Below are 17,516 nucleotides of genomic sequence, written 5' to 3'. Positions count from 1 at the left end.
ACAATATTTATCGTGCAATCCCATTGTGTGTGCAAGTTAACATATACCGACATGTGCATGATCTAATTGTTACTTTAATGTACCCTATCATCCTTGCGCATGAAAAACTGGTTTGCAATCTTGGGATGCTATTGCATTTTTTTTATAAGGGAGTATTTTTATCTCTTTCGATACGAGGCTCCAATCCTTTTCATGAAAATAATGCAAACTAAGGTAGTCCATTTAGTGTATAATACAAAAATATCTTCTACTATTAATCAGTAGAATGTTCTTCATGCAAGTGTTTGCATTTTCCTTAATCAAATTTTCCTATCATTTCATTGACCATAAACATGAAATGTCTTATGATTATTACAATTATCGTAGCTAGATTTATGCCTAGGTTCTTTACCTATCAAACCATGCAATATGAATTTTATTATGATCCCCTATCCTCATGAGATAAGCAAGACATCGAAGCAGTACCTGATTGTGGGGAGAAACTTTAGTGTTTACCCTTAGCAGTGTTTTTGCATGGATGGTGGCATCTTAGCCCGAATCTCTGTCCATGGTTGTGGGATTCCCATTCACTTGGGAAGATCTCAGCTTTGGGACCATCCTCAATTATGAGATTCTCTGAGTCGTGGGGAGAAAGTCCGTAAGAACCTTGGCCAAGAGGCAATGTACAAATAGGGAGCACCTATTGGGAGCCGTGTATCCCATACACGAACTTCGGTAGAGAGCTTTAATGGGATGAGTCTTCTTGTGCAGGGATTGCAGAACTCTAGCACTCCAATGCCACCTGATCATATCCTGATGATGAAGATATACACCCAAAGGCACAAAAAGGGAGCTCGGGCGTGAATTGGGCTTGGGGGGGAAGGTTGGAAAAGTTTAAAACCTTCTCTCCTTCTCTTCTTCCCTCTCTCTCTCTCCTTCCCCTTCCCTCCTTCTTCTTTTCCCCTTCTTCTCCTTCCCTCTCTCTCTCTCCTCTTCTCCTCCTCTCTTCTCTCCTTCTTCCTCTTCTTCTTTCTCTCCCTTCTTCTCTTTTTCTCTCTCTCTCTTCTTCTCCTTCTTTACCTCCTTCTTCTCTTCTTCTCTCTCTCTCTTCTTCTCTTCTTCTCTTTCTTTTCCTTCTTCTTCTCCTTCTTTCTCTCCCTTCTTCTCTTCTTCTCTCCCTCTCTTATTCTCCTTCCTTTCTCTCCCTTCTTCTCTTCTTCTCTCTCTCTCTTCTTCTCCTTCCCTCTCTCCCTTCTTCTTCCCCTTCTTCTTCTTCTTCTCTTCTTCTCCTCTCTCTCCCTCTTCTTCTCCTTCTTCTTCTCCTCTCTCTCCCTCTCTTCTCTCCACGCTGATCACACGGGGGCCACTGTGGCAGGCTGATAGGGGGGGTCGCCTGAGGGTCACGGCCAGCAAGGGGTGCCTGTCATCAGGCTAGAGAGGGGACGCTGTAGTCCAGAGAGGGGGGAGCTTTATAAGGTGGAGGGGGAGGTGGTAAGGCGGTGCCACCCGCCATCTGGGGGGGCTACATGCCCCCCTAACTATCACATCACTCCCTCTCTCTCTCTCCCCGACATGCTATCGGCGGGGAGAGAGAGGGGGAGTTAAAAAAATTTTGAACTAAACTAATAATTTTTCCTTTTTTTTCAATTGGGGGGGCGGGGGGGAGGGGACATTACAATGTGGGAGCTTTTGCATCCTTGGTTGATGCCTTTATGTCCTCTCGTCCGTTGAGGTTTGACGAGCCTCTGCAGCATGCTTCTACCACTGATGTACTTGCATATGATTGTCTTAATGAGCAAGTTCCCTTTGTTGGGACAGCCCTTGACTCATTGAGCTTCGTGGATGCTATGGATAGCCCTATTCATGATGACTTGGATTCATTGTCGTCTTCTTCAAGTTCTTCAATTAATACAGATGTTATATGCTTCCATTGTGGAAAGCTTGGGCATGTTAAAAGAAAATGCTTTAGACAGATTAGAAAGCAACAGAGACAGAGATTAACTCGACATGAGCAGAGAGTCAAAGATACAACAGATGCAGCAGGTGTTACCACTCTTACTAGTGGTGAGCTACATGTGGTTACCCATGATGATGTATTACAACATGTACTCTTGTCATCTTGTTTCCCTACAGCTTACTTGCTCAGTGATCAGGCCTATGCCTTTGATTGGCTTTTGGACTCTATGGCATCTTTCATGTTACCCCTCATAGAGGATGGTTCTCTTCTTACAAGGAGGTTGACAGATGTATTGATTTGGGCTTTGAGCAGACTTATGCTATTGTTTGTACAGGGTACATACACCTAGCTTTGCCTGATAGGACTTCTCTTGTGCTCCATGATGTATTACATGTTCCTATGCTTAGTAAGAGGTTGATGCCTACCTGTCTGTCGCATGATGCAGGTTACTCTATGTCTCTTCAGGATAAGTCATGAAAGATCTATCATGGTTGGTTGGTTTTGGCTAGAGGTTCTAGAGCTGGTTCTCATTACCCAGTGCATGTCTCTCATGTGGGAGATTCTACGGTTGCAGTTATCCAGATACCACATGCATTGTTATGGCATTATCACCTAGGCCATATGCACCACAGAGAGATGGAGATCTTGTCTCATTCTTTCAGACTCATTTTTGCCTCCTACATCACATGCAGATCTTGATTCTTGCACTGATTGTTCTTATGGTCCTTGTAGAGCCCCTTTGGCTCATGGTCATCATGAGAGGCATGATCCTCTAGATCTTGTCCATTGTGCAGTTTATGGACCTATGCCTACCCAGTGGAGCTTTGCATTTTGTGACCTTCGTGGATAATGCTACCCACCATGTTTCGGATTTTCCCTTGGTACGGATTGAGGATGCCTCAGTTATGCTTGGCAGGTTTATGGATTATGCTAGTTGCAGGCCTAGGTACGTGTAGATAGATTATGAGAGTCATGCTATCTCTCCCAGCTTTCAGTCCTATTGTCAATAGTCTAGCATTGATTTCCTATCCCCATGATATTACGGGATTGCTCATGGCATGTGCCTAACTCTACATGCAAAGGTTTCTTCTATGCTTACTACAGTTGGGTTATCTTATGGCTTTTGGACTGAGGCCCTTATGACGATAGTCTACTTGCTTAATAGGATGCCATGTCTAACTTTGAATGGTATTACACCACACAAGGCATGGAGTGGCATGAGACCCTCCTATGATTACTTGAGGATGTTTGGCTGCCAAGCATTTGTATGTATGCCAAATATGCCTATGTCACGCTTATGTATCCTCCTTGGTTATGGAGATGGTGACTTTCAAGCTTACAGGTTATGGAGATGTTGACTTTCAAGCTTACAGGTTATGGGATTTGGATGCCCAATAGGTTATACATAGTCGTCATGCTGTCTTTTATGAGACCCGAACATCTCTCAAGCCTCTTGATGCGCATTCAGTGTGCTTTACGGTTGATGCTATAGTTGTATGTCAATCTTCTGCTTCGCTGAGGTGACATACTATCTTGAGACCCCGTCTGCTGACATGTGTCCACCACTGGGATACTAGCCCTTCTTCTATGATTGACTTTGGAGATTTTATGTGCTCTTAGTTGTCTCCTATGTGCCACACTGATGTTATGCGCTACTCTAATGCTTATCCATTACATCCTTGCACTCATGAGTTGTGTTTGCTTCATGAGAAGCATTCTTGGACTGCTCGACTATATGGAGCTATGGGATCACTTGTCTCTTGGATGTCATGGAATTGGGGATGATTCACTCTTCTACAGAGGTTCCCAATGCTTATTACACAGTTCGCTTTCCGATTGGGCGTTGGATGTCATGATTCCTCACCTTGTCTCTTTTCTTTTTTCTTTGTTTTCTCACTCCTTGGTCCATTGGCTTTTTAGTGGTAAAAGGCCCTTGGGCCTACCCATGTACATAGACCGCCCATTCTTTATTCATATATAATATGAAAGTGCAATAAGGCTGTCAATATCATTCTTGACAGCACCTACATTGTGTGTGCTCTTCTCTCCCACATCTTCCTCTTCTCCTTCTCCACTGCCATTGCATCCCCTTCAAGTATGAGCACCCAAATTCTCCAACAACTTTATTATTTTTATGAGGCTATGATGAAGAAAGGTCTAGGAAATGAAAAAGTGAAGGCGATTCTCAATGAGGATGCTAATACAATATCTTGTGAAGATGCTTCCTCATGAGGATCCATATTGAGCTCTAAAGAGAAAGCCAAGCCTTGTAATTTTTTAAAACAAAGAGTGTTGAGTGATCATCACCCCATAGAGTAAAGGAGCAAATTCAACACTCAGAGAGACTCCTTCATGTGATCTAATTTTTTGTCCACCTCCACTAAGTAGGTGTGACAAAAATAAGAAGTATGTTGGGGTATTTTTTAAAAGTTTCTTTCCAAATCAAAAGTTTTTTTTTAACACCAACAATCGTGTAGTTTATTATTAGTTTATGGATAGAAATGTGAAATAACTCTTAATACACCGTAAGGAAGCACAAGAAAGGGTTAGATCAGTTATTATCAATGAGTTGTATAATGAGATAATTTTTTTAAAGGTTCAATTGGTCTTTGAAGTCTTCGAGATCATCATCTTTCCAATTAATTTTATTGCAATAAAAGAATGTTTCATCTAGTGTTTTCCAAATTTTTGTTTTTCTATTCCAAGTTTGTCCATTATCAACATGATCCTTAACTACATTTGTAGGGACTTTCATTGATTATATTTAATAGTTTAACCCCCATTTCTAGATTTAATCTTGCCAATCTTTCCATGAAAGCCTATGAACCTTCTAGCCTTCACCCCACCAATAGATGGCTTTTTGGGGATACAATTTCCATCCTTAGACTTTTGAAAATGTGGCTCAATAACGACATTACCTCCATGCAGACCAATTGCAAATAAAATTTGCTTGATCATTATTATAGCATCTTGTCTATCTGATAAGGGTTTTAGCTTCCAAACAAACCATATGTAAAGATGAACAAGCTTTTCAATTATTTTACAGAGTGCATGAAGTGTACATATATGAGCATTGGTCAAAGGAATATCTAAAATTGGCTTGAATTGTGGATCTTTGATATGCCTGGAGGGGGATCTATTCTAGTTGTTTCAGCTCAGTTGTGAAGTTGAGGATATGTAATATAGGCAATGACATCTAGAGTTTGCTCCTTTACACACAGAGTGTCTTCAAGTCACTAGCTATATGCCATTTGACCTTGTAGTTCCCAAATCCCTCAATAAATAGCTCTTCTCCTGCTTGTTGGCTCTTAATCACATTAGGGATTGAAGTTTGATTTTAAAAAACCCAATATAATATATCAAAATCCTCTATTTTAGAGACCCTCTCTAATTGTGTACTCTTTAAAATCTCACTTTCATCAAGTTTAATCACAAAATTGGCTACTCCTTGTGCCTCTCCTAAGGAAAAATCATATAATCTGATCATTAAACATTGCAGGATAGGTAGATCAAGGAAAATGTTATTAAATTCATTGTAAACAACCTCTTTCTTCTTGCTCTTGAAGTTGGCCTTGATATGGAAAGTCTCACCCAAAACTTCCATCACCTTGCCATATCGAATCTTTGTCTAATAGTCTTCACTACAAATGGCTTTTGAAGTAAACAATTTTGTATCTGACCATATTTTGTATTTGATTGCCTTAGCTGGAAATGTTGTGCATATTCATCCCATTTAATACTAATACTATCCAAAGTCTTCTACGCCCACCAACTTAGAATCCAAAGAAGGATGCCTAATAAAAGAATCTGAGCATTGTCTCTTTACTTTTTTGAACTTCATCTTCTTAAGAATATTCTTTGGCATTGCTGAGGGCAAGAGATGATAATAAAATTCAGATGCCTTTGAAGCATCTCTCTCACTTAAATTTGGTTGAAAAAGAGACCTAAAAAATATTGACATTATAACTCACATACTATTAGAATCAAAGTTATATTCAACATTTGTTAAGTAAAAAGATATACCTTGCTACCTGGATTATTTTACTGCAACCACCTCCTTCTCTTTTGAGATGCTTAATATTCTTGAGATATCTTCCTAAACTAGTTTGATTTCTTTGGTATGCTTTGATGTGTTTCTCCAATGAATGATTATTATGTTGACAATCCTGTAGTTTTTGCAACAACTCATCTCTATGGTTTGTTAACAAGTGATTCTCCAATTTAGGAATATCCTTCTCTGCATAAGATTAAATGTCTAGCCCAAAAATCCATTATAACCATCACCAATAAATCGCATTAATGAAGAGCCATTATAAAACTATTTTCGATAGGATCTTTGGGGTATAATCTTCCATCTAACCAAAGATCAAGAAATTTTTTTTCCCTTCAAATCTTAACCATTATTTTGTTTTGTCCTTTTTCTAATAATTTGGTTCATACTCATGATCTAGGTCAACATGAAGATGATAGAGGACTATTTTACTAGTGTTACAAGGATCATTAGATGATTGATCCATAGCTAAATATGTGATTTGCAACTTTAAATAAGAATATTGTGTGAATTCAAAAAAGTTGAAGAATGAGTAAGTAACCAACAAGGAGAAGAAGAAGGAAAAGAGAGAATGACGATGAAGAGAGGTAATAAGATGTCAAAAATTTTCAAATTGAATATTCTCTTTTAGTTCTATCAAGATAAGGTAGGATCCTTATTAAATCAATCATCATCATCTTTACAAGCACCTACATTTCCAGGTTTGATGCAAGCCACAAGAATATTATGAACATTTTCTCTCTCTAGGATCTCTTACAGGGCATTTTTGAGACCTCAAATCTCCCCTAATAGGCTCATGTTCATGTCTCTTTCTTCACCAAAGAATATGAAAGAGATATACTAGATTTGATTTGTGAGGTTTAGAAAAATATGAAGGTGAGACAAGCACAAATTAGGGCATTCACAAGAAGTGTATCAATAGCACTAACTCTTTGTATTCATACTATGAGTATAGTAGCAAAAAGAACTTGTAATTAGACTTAAACATTTTGTTAGCAGGTACCTATTATTATATATCATATCAAATGTATTTGTCCTCCCTTTTTTGTCCTACTTGTGAGAAACTTGAAAAAGATTTGGTCTCAATATTGGCTCTCTTTTTGTAAGTTGATGTGGTATTGTTATCCATGCTATGTAATGCCAAGAAAAATACATAGAAATAATTTTTGCTCTCTTTTTTACATGATTTAGCTTTTGATTACATAGTTGTAATGCATTTATTTTAGTTGTTAAAGTAATAGGTAGTTTAGAATTTTTTTAGCTTTAATGTAATCTTCAATATTAAATTCTATCACTAATGTCTAATTGCATAGATGATCTAAATGTAAAGGTGGTTTGCTCTATGTTTATTATGTATATTTGGTGGTTTTCTTTCATACTCCTAATATGTGGATATGTTGATGTTTACTTTGTCTTTATTTAAGACATAAGGTTGTTTACTTCGATACAATTAAAATTGGATTGGATTTTTAATTTTGCCTCTTTTTAAAATGTATTATTTAAATATGATTGTGTACCTATCATACCACCAAAAAAGGGATGTTTACTTTCAATATGCTTGTCTACATGTTTCAAAGTGTAAATATATGTGTAATGCTTTTACTTGATATTGGTTCATAATTGTATGGGCCATTAAGTAGTTTAAAACAATGTTAGCTTCAATACAGGTCATGATATCAAATTCTTTCTAGTATGCTTAATTTCATATATAATCCAATGTTTAATTTTTTTCAATGTTCAATTATCTTTTATATGAGTGGTGGCTTGATTCCTTATTAGATAATACAATTTTACACTTTCAAGCAATTTAGAATGGTTTTAGATTTCCATACTACTAAAATTTGGCTATTTACTTTTAACTTTATTACTTCTCTTTCATGTGATAGTTTTGAACCGGATTATAGCTTTATTTTCACAATTTGATTTTTTTTATCACCCATTCAAGATATTAAGATATCCTTATCATGTATGGTTGCAACATTTATAAAATGTAATGGTGAAGTAAATTGAATTTATGGGCTTGTAATAATAAAGAATGTTAAGTGAAGTCTACTTCAAGAACTTTTAAAAAGAAACTTACATTATGAAGGCTATTCTAGACTTACCTATCTTGTAAGAAGGACAAGCTCATTTTTGCCCTTTAAAAATGAAAAACTTAGTGCCCTTCAAATTTGAGGGTTGCAAAGGATGCCAAAGAAATGAGAAGAGGCATTCAAAGAAGTGTTTTTTTTTGCAGGATATAAGTAGACAGAGAGAGAGAGAGAGAGAGAGAGAGAGAGAGAGAGAGAGAGAGAGAGAGAGAGAGAGAGAGAGAGAGAGAGAGAGAGAGAGAGAGAGAGGATGTCACTAGAAACCCTTTTTTAATATCAAACAAACTACATGCACTACAAGACATGAGTAGTATGTATGATTCCTCATCATTGTAAATGTAAAACCTAGTGCAGTTGATCCATACACACATGCATATAGAGTCATGGAAAGTATCTGCATCATTTTCCATCCAAGCAAAAAGATGGAGAGATCTATTCCTAAGAGATACCTCCATTTTTAGATGATTTTGACTAGCAACCGGTAGTATGAGAAAGCAATGGAGGAAGAGAAGTGTGTATTTCAAAGCTTCATCAAGGAAATCCTCATCAATGATAGATAGCATAGATTATTTGAGAATCTTAACACTATTATCATAGATATCATGGATGCCAATCTTTTAGATCATTTGAGTCCTGCTTTGAACTATAGGTTACAAAAGGAGCTACAAGATGGAAAAATAGCTTAGCAATTCATGTTAGGGCTTGAATTGACCTTAGTACTTTCATGTTAAGAGTCCAAAAGAAGCTTTTATTTGGCATTTCTTCCAAGCTCTCTTATTTTGCCTTGAGTTGAGTCTTAGCAACAACTAGAAGTTGTGTGGTCATGTATGTGCATGCATGCACATGTGTATGAGAGATATCCCCAAGATGGTACAATTGAGTCTTGAAAGATCTCTGAATTCGACTGCCTCATCAAATTTGTGAGTGACCAACAAATCTACTTTTTGAATGAAATGATAAAACATCTCTTAGCCACATTCATGATCATTCACATAAAGTTGTCTCCATATTATCCACAAGAAAGTAGTCTTTGTGCCTTAACATATGTGAATATCATTATAATATCTTAGGATTAGGAAGTTAATGGCTATTGTCAACGTGGGTTGTATTGATGGATTGTTGTTCTTAATTATGTGTGAAAAATGATACGGAAAAAGAACTCTTTGATATTCCTTAATTTCTATGCCGTTATTATTTATATGTGCAATATTTCTTTTAGTTTAATATTTTCTCTCAAGAATATTCTTGTTAATTTTTTGTAATTCCTTACTCATTTATAGTTTTGGCTATTTAGGGATGTAACACTTTGGCAATCTTGCACATGATGACTTGTAATTTTGGTTTGAATGCTATGTAAAGACAACATTGTTTTATGACTAGATTGTGAAATACTTACAAACCCTAAGTAGATTATATATCTTGTTAAGTAGGACGATGCTTGTTAGAGAGCTAGTTTTGCCTTACTTATTTATATATCAAAGAATTGCCCTCATCTATCCAATGTGATCCTGACCAAAAGCAAGTCTAGAGATTTGAGGGAATTATTAATGAAGCATGAGCAAGAGTTGCAATAGAATGAAGGATTAGATGCAAGAAGATTTTCAATCTTGGATGAGGACAATGAAACAATTTTCACAAAGGATTTTTAGGATGTTGGTACCTCTACAAGAGTACCATCTATGTATTATTCTCATGTTGGTTTTAGTGCAAAAGAGAAAGTGGTACCTTTGGTTTTCAACTAGACTCCAACTCCTAAGGAATTGAGTGAGAGATTACATCAATTGGTGTTGGGAAGTGTAGTACTTTTAACAACTTGTTCTATGGTAGCTAAAAGAACTTCGTACTTGTCTTGAAGAAGAAAACAAAGCATAAAGTAAAGGCTCAACAACCATCACTTAATCCTAAGATTAAAGCTTGTTAAGTTTTAGGGAAGAGTAAAGAGGACCCCCTAATTGTCATGTGACTTGATTTGAAACAACATGGATAGCCAATGGTTTCAATAATATGTATGGAGATCAAGTCAAGTTACATTAATTTGCTGTTACCTTAAGAAAAAAGCCAAGGCCCTAAAGAATTGTTGTAGCAAATGAGTCTAATAAAGAATTCTCAAGCACAATTGAGTAGCTAAAGGGCTCTCATGAATTGTTCAAGACCTTGGCTAGATCATCTTTGCAATTTACTCGAAGCAAAACAAGTGTGGCAAAGGTATGCAAAAGTCACAAAAGAGATTTTAGAGTCTCAATCAATTAAACAAACGCAGTGGATTATAGTGTCCACAATTCAAGTAGAGTACCTTGGAAAGAAGTTTCATGATGTATTGTTAGATGGTGGATTAGGGGCTAACAAGATGCAAGAGTTAGTGCCAACACCTTTCTAGGTCAAAATAGTATATCAAAGAAAACTTTAGCCTCTTGGGACACTTAAGAATCAATCCATTAAATGTATAGTCTCAAGTTCAGAGTAACTTCTATTGTTCTCCGAATACAAGGATTAGGTGATTACTATCATATTCTTTTGGGAAGAACATGATTTATAGTATCCTAGTTGAAGTAAGATTGGGAAGTAAATATAGCACAAGATAAGGGAGAGCAAAGATATCATACCTACTAAGATGAGTAGTCCATATACTATATTGAAAAACAAGTGGAAAATCCCACATGGCCTTAAGGAGTAAAACTTTCAACAACAAATAGAGTTAATTTGAAGCTCAAATTTAGACCCTTTGTAGCAAAAACCATTAATGTAGTTCTTGAAAGAGAAGAAAATGAGGAAGAATTGTTTATTCAAGCTAATCCATCTATTATTCCTATGTTTACGGTGGACATGATCAAATTTTAGCTAAGTATAGTGAGTGAGCTATAAATCTTGCATAAGAACCATCAACCTTGTGTAAGAAATTAGTAATTCAATGTAGGAAACCGATGATTCTAGGTAGGAAATTAGCACTTTTATGCAAGAAATTGTTGATCTTTCATGGGAAGCCATCAATCTTGACTAGGAATCTAGGATGGTTGATTAAAACTTGGGAGATTTTTAGGAAGATCAACAAATTGAGAATGAGAAATCCTTGGATAAGGCTAGTCAATAGGGCATCATTGAGCAAAAGTTGAAGTATGAGTATCCCATGAGCAACTTTACTAGAGTATTTGAAGATGATGTACAAGAAGTGAATTTGGATCCAATGGGAGGCTCTAAACCTATCAAGATGAGCATTTATGTCGATAAAGGAGTATAAACAAAAATTAGTAGATCTTTGCAAAGGATTTCAAGATAAATTTTCTTGGGAATATACTAACATGAAAGGTTTAGATCCAAAGGTATGTCAATGTAAGAACAATAGATGTTAAGCCTATTGTGAAAAAGTAGCATAGGATGAACCCAAATTATACAAAGGTGGTTAACGAGGAGATTAACAAACTACTTAGGATTAGATTTATCAAACTAGTTAATGAGGTCACATGATTATATTCTACCGTAGTTGTACCCAAGAAGAATTACATGAGGTGTGTAGATAATAGGAAGCTCAAACTAGTTAATGAGGTCACATGATTATATTCTACCGTAGTTGTACCCAAGAAGAATTACATGAGGTGTGTAGATAATAGGAAGCTCAATGCAACCACAATCATATATCCATTTGCCATTCAATTACTCTCTCTTTACTTGATGTAGTGGTTGGATAGGAAATGTATAGTTTTTTTAATGGTTTCTCAAGTTATAATTAGATAGAATGGCTCCAAAGGGTAATGACAATACGTAATGGCCCCAAAAGATATGGATAATACCACTTTTACTATAGAATGGGGTACATATATTAGCACAATTATAAATTTTGGTATCAAGAATAGTCCTCTGTTGTTTCAAGGAATAGCACATAAAACCTTTGACCCTTACCTTGTTACCTTTGTGATGGATGATTTTTGCATATTTTGCAAGAAATCAAATCTTCTAAAGCACTTTAGGTTTTGCTTTGAAAGGTATCAAAACTTTGGCATATCTTTGAATTCATTTAAACTTCTCTTTGCACTAAAAGAGGAGTGCCTCTTCGATATATTATTTCTAAAGAAGGAATGACTATAGATCCCAAAAGATTCAAGCAATTAAAAACGCTATAGCTCCTAAAACAATGCAAGAGGTAATGAGGCTTGTGGGTCAAATTAAGTTTCATTGTAAATATCGCTAGTACCTTGCCCGTATATGTACTCTTTGACTACCTTGCCCATATATGTACTCCTTTGACTACCTTAAATAAGAAATGTATCTAGTTTGTTTGGAAGACCGAGATAAGGTATTTGGTATCTTAAAGAATATGCTAGATGTTGTTGCTCGCATTTTGTAACCTCCTCAATGGGGCATACTTTTCCATATCTTTGTGGATGCTTTTGATCTAGCTATTGGAGCTATATTGATGTAAAAAAATGTTACAAGATGGATTTGACCTATGTACTATTTATGCTAGTAGAAGATTAATGGCTCCAAAAAGAATTACACAAGTATTGAACAAGAAGTTTTGGGAATGATATTTTCTCTATAAAAATTTGGGCATTATTTGCAAGGAAATTCAATAATCTTTTATGTGGATCTCATCATGCTCTCTTGTACACCATTAATAAGCCTCAACTTATAGGGTGATTAGCTAGATAGATGCTTTTGCTACAAGAATTTGATTACAAAATTGTGCATATTCCTAGTAAGAATCATGCTATTACAGATTTTCTCAATAGGATTGATCCTACAAATCTTGTGTAGAAGGGAATAATCAACTACTTGATGGAGATTTGTTTGGGGTTCAAGTATATGAATCTAATTCTTATTATGATCAAATGATATATCTCATTGTGGATGGGATTATGTCAATAACTTTTTCAAGGTACAAGTACAAAGAAGGTTAGCTTTGCGAAGCAAAAGTTTTCAGGTTATTATGGGAGTTTTGTATAGAAGAGACGCTGATCAAATCTTGAGAAGGTGTATTCTTGAGTAGGATAGGGTGTACTTTTGTAGGAACCCATGTAGGATTAGCAAGAGGTCATTTAGATGACATTATCGGAAGGAAAAGGTTTTAAGCAGGTTTACGATGGCCAATTGTCCTTAAGGATGCACATCAATATGCTCAGAAATGTATTGTATGCATGCAAGAAGGTCAACCACAAACAAGGGATAGAATGCAAGACCTCCCTATATTGTCTTTGGAACCTTTCCAAAAATGGAGAATTAACTTTCTTAGACCAATTAAACCAATAGCTCTCATCAAACCAATAATAAATATATTTTGGTATGCACTAATTATTGTACAAAATGGATTGAAACTAAGACATTGAAAGACAATATTGCTTCTAATGTAGCCCGATTTCTATATTTGAATATCATAATTAGATTTTGATGTCCAATAGAATTGGTAAGCAACATGGGAAAGCATTTCCTTGTCTGATGTTATAAGGAGTTAATTGCAAAACATATAATCCTCCATAAAAACTCTACACCCTACCATCCTCCTCAAGCAAATAGACATGCAAAAAGTTTTCATAAGATTCTATTGTGGATTCTTAAGAAGATTTCTTGTGAAAATAGGAAAGATCGGGATACTAGTTTGGATTCTATTAAGTGGTCTTTTAGAACAGCATATAGAGTTACAACTAGATTAACACCATTTAAGTTAGTTTATGAGGTAGAGGCTATTATCCCTATGGAATTCATTGTGCTTCACCAGAGAGTGGTTGTTACTCATATACTTTCACCTGAAGAGTTGGTGTACAATAGGTTGCAAGAACTAATAACCTTGAAGAGCATAGAATTGTTACAACATATTTATCAAGAGTGATACAAGCAAGAAGACAAGCTTGGATAAATAAGTTCATAAAAAAGAAGATCTTCAAAGAAGGTGATCTTATTATGGTCTATAACTTTAAGTTGGGTAAACATCTTATGTTCCCTTTAATGAGGAATTGCTAGGGGATAAGTTCAATGATTCATTATGGTTCCTAAGTAGATTTCGTGGGGGAGAATCTTGTGTTCCTTCTAATAAGGAATTGCTTGGGCATAAGTTCAATGATTCATTATGGTTTTATGGTTCAAAGTGTAGCATGTCATGTCAACATGTGTCAAAAAGTATAATTTTCACATAGGTCACATTGATGAAGGGGGAACACCATATCTCAAGTTACAACCATGGAAAAGACCCCAGCAAAGAAGGCATCTAAGCTACCCATCAAATGGTTGCATGGGCAACATGATGATTGTGGGGATGACCCCCACTAGAGTGACAATCCACCAAAGCTATGAAAAAATAGGCACGATGATATGACTACACCTCATTTTGAAACATGAAGCCAGCCATATCCATGTGATATCACTCGTTTTGTTGATTGTGCTTTCTCCTAAGATGCCAATGCTTGGGTGTGGCTAAGATATCACTTGAAGTAACCACCATCTTCTAGTTAATATTGGATTGGACAACAAGTTAATAAGAATAATTCTCAAAATATTTATGAAACTTGACATCAACTTAGATAGGACCATTTTAAGGAGAAGAAATCAACTTAAGTAAGGGCCATCTTCTAGCTAAGGTAAATACAATGCATTGACTTAAACATTTTCTTTTTAAAAATATCTTACATGATACAACATTTTTATGCTTACATTGTACATTAAAACATTATAAACCAAAGTTAAGACATGCACAATGTAGAATGGAATAATTAGTCTTAATATTATAGTTTTGTATTCTCATAAAATCCCAAATATCTTGTATAACACCCTCATGACACCCAATAGTTGAAACTAGCGTTCTGCGCATGCTTCGCGTGCACAGAATGCTAGATCGCTTCATGGCCGTAGCTTCGCTGCCTCGAAGCAGCAAGCGAAGTTGCCGTGTGATATGGCAACTTCGCTCAACAATCCATTTCTCATCTTTCTCTCTCCTCTTTTTTCTCTCTCTCTCTCTCCCAAATTCCCTGTCTTTTTTTTCTCTCTCTCTCTTTCTTTGCCTTCTATTTTAGTCTATTTTTTCTTCTCTCTCTCTCTCTCTTTTTTCTCTCCCCGCTTTTATTCTCTCTCTCTCTCTCCTTTTATTCTCCCCCCTCTCTCCTCTCTTTTCCTTCTCTCTTCCTCTCCTCTTTTTTCCTTTTTTTCTTATTCTCTCTCTCTTCATTCTCTTTTTAAATTTTTTCTTTTCTCTCTCTCTCTCCTTTTATTCTCTTTGCACTTTTCTTCTCTCTCTCTCTCCTCTTTTTTCCTTCTCTCTTTCTCCTCTATTTTTTATTCTCTCTTTTTAAATTTTATCTTTTCTTTCTCTACATGTTCTCTCTCTCTTCTTCTTCTTCTTTCACTTTCTCTCCTCCTTCCAGTCTCTCTTAAAGTATGTAAATTTTATATTTTCCCTATATATAATTCTCTCTTTATGTTTATATTCTCTCTCTTCTTCTCCTCTCTCTCTCTCTCTCTTCCTTTTTTTCTTCTCTTTAAATTTTTTCTTAATTTCTCTTTCTTTTAAATTTTATCTTTCCTCTTTCTGTAATTCTCTCTGTGTTCAAATTCTCTCTTCTTCTTATTTTCTCTCTCTGTCTCTGTCCCCCCTCTCTCCTTTCTTTTCCCTTTTTTTTCTCTCTCTCTCTCTTAAATTTTATCTTTTCTCTCTCTATAATTCTCTTTCTCTCTATTTCCCCTCTCTCTCCCTGCCTCTCCTCTTCTTTCTTTTTTGCTCTTTGTGTGTGTGTGTGTGTATATATATATATATATATCCTTATTTTAATTAAAAAAGTTTCTCTCTTTTTCTTTTCTTTTTCTTTTCTCTCTCTATGTTCAAATTCTTTCTCTATAATTCTTCTTCTTCTTTTCTCTCTCTCATTTTCTTCTCGCTGTCTCTCTCTCCTCTCTTTTTCTTTTTTCTTTTATTCTCTCTCTCTCTCTTTCTCTCTCTCTCTCTCTCTTAAATTTTATATTCCTCTGTCTATAATTATATTTCTTTCTTTTAAATTTTATATTTTCTCTCTCTATAATTCTCTCACTATGTTCAAATTCTTTCTCTTCTTCTTCTTATTTTCTCTCTCTCGTTTTCTTCTCTTTGTCTCTCTCCCCCTCTCTCCTCTCTTTTTTTTCTTTTCCTCTCTCTCTCTTAAATTTTATATTTCCTCTCTATATTCTCTTTCTCTCTATTCCCCCTCTCTCTCCCTCCCTCCCTCTCCTCTTCTTTTTTGCTCTTTCTCTCTTTCTCTCTCTCCTTATTTTAATTTAAAAAAATATTTACATTAAAAAATTTAATCTAACAGAGAGAGAGAGAGAGAGAGAGAAAAGCTAGGCCCTATGCATAAGAGAGGGGGGAGAAGAAAAATGTTTAATTAAAAAAAGACTATTCTCTTTCCTCTTTCTCTCCCTTCTCTCTTCTTCTTCTTTTCTCTCTCTCTCTCTCTCTCTCTCTCTCTCTCTCTCTCTCTCTCTCTCTCTCTCTCTCTCTCTCTCTCTCTCTCTCTCTCTCTCTTATTCTATCTCCTCAAAGTGTGTGAAAAACTATGTTCAAAAAACTTTAACATTTAAAAAAATCTTTTAAAATATTCAATTAAAGAAAATTTTAAATTAAAAAGTTTAATCTAGCTGAGAGAGAGAGAGAGAGAGAGAGAGAGAGAACCTAGGCCCTACACATGAGAGAGAGGGGAGGGGGAAGAATTTAATTAAAAAGGGGATGGGAAAAAGAAAAGGAGAGATTATAAGTGAGAGAGAGGGGCGAGGGGGGAAGAATTTAATTAAAAAGGGGATGGGGAAAAGAAAAGGAGAGATTATAAGTGAGAGAGAGGGGAAGCGCTTTTAATTTAAAAAAGGGGGGGGTGGGAGGCTTTAATGAAAAAAAGGAAGGGGAAGAGAAAATGAGATATTGCACGTGAGAAAGAGAGGAAGGGATGGGATTTTGATTGAAAAAGAGAGGTTTGGAAAAGGGGGTAGGTTCGGGAAGCCCTTCGGAGGTTTGGGGCTTTCTGAACCTATAGCTAAAATAATATAGTTGTAAGATGAATATCATAGTTAAATAGTAAGGCTACATCCAAGGAATGTAAATTTGCAAAATCTTAAAGCATAAAACACAATGGTATTTGGGAAGTATAGCTATGTTCAAGTGACCCATTAGCCTTAGTAGCTACCTATAATAGTACTTGTCTCTTATGTTATGACTACTCAACATTTTTTAAGGACATATATACACACTCACTTAACAAATTCTTAAATACAAATCAAACTAAGTGAATTGGTTATCTTCAAACACTATGTTGTAGCATACATTATTTCAACCCTATACATGTTGTGTAGAAGGTAAGAGAATCTTAAACAAAAGTACGCCTTTTTGTTCATTACATCACACAATAGACTCTAAAAGATATTAATCATGATCAATTACAAAGCATCCAAAGTAAGAGTTTATTGGCAATAATAACTCAACAAAGTTTCACGTTCTAGT

This window comes from Lygodium microphyllum, chromosome 22 (assembly GCF_053477565.2).
Source record: "Lygodium microphyllum isolate KBCC chromosome 22, Lygodium_microphyllum_v1.1.10, whole genome shotgun sequence".
Classification (NCBI taxonomy): domain Eukaryota; kingdom Viridiplantae; phylum Streptophyta; class Polypodiopsida; order Schizaeales; family Lygodiaceae; genus Lygodium; species Lygodium microphyllum.
Note: the sequence above shows the minus strand (reverse complement) of the source record.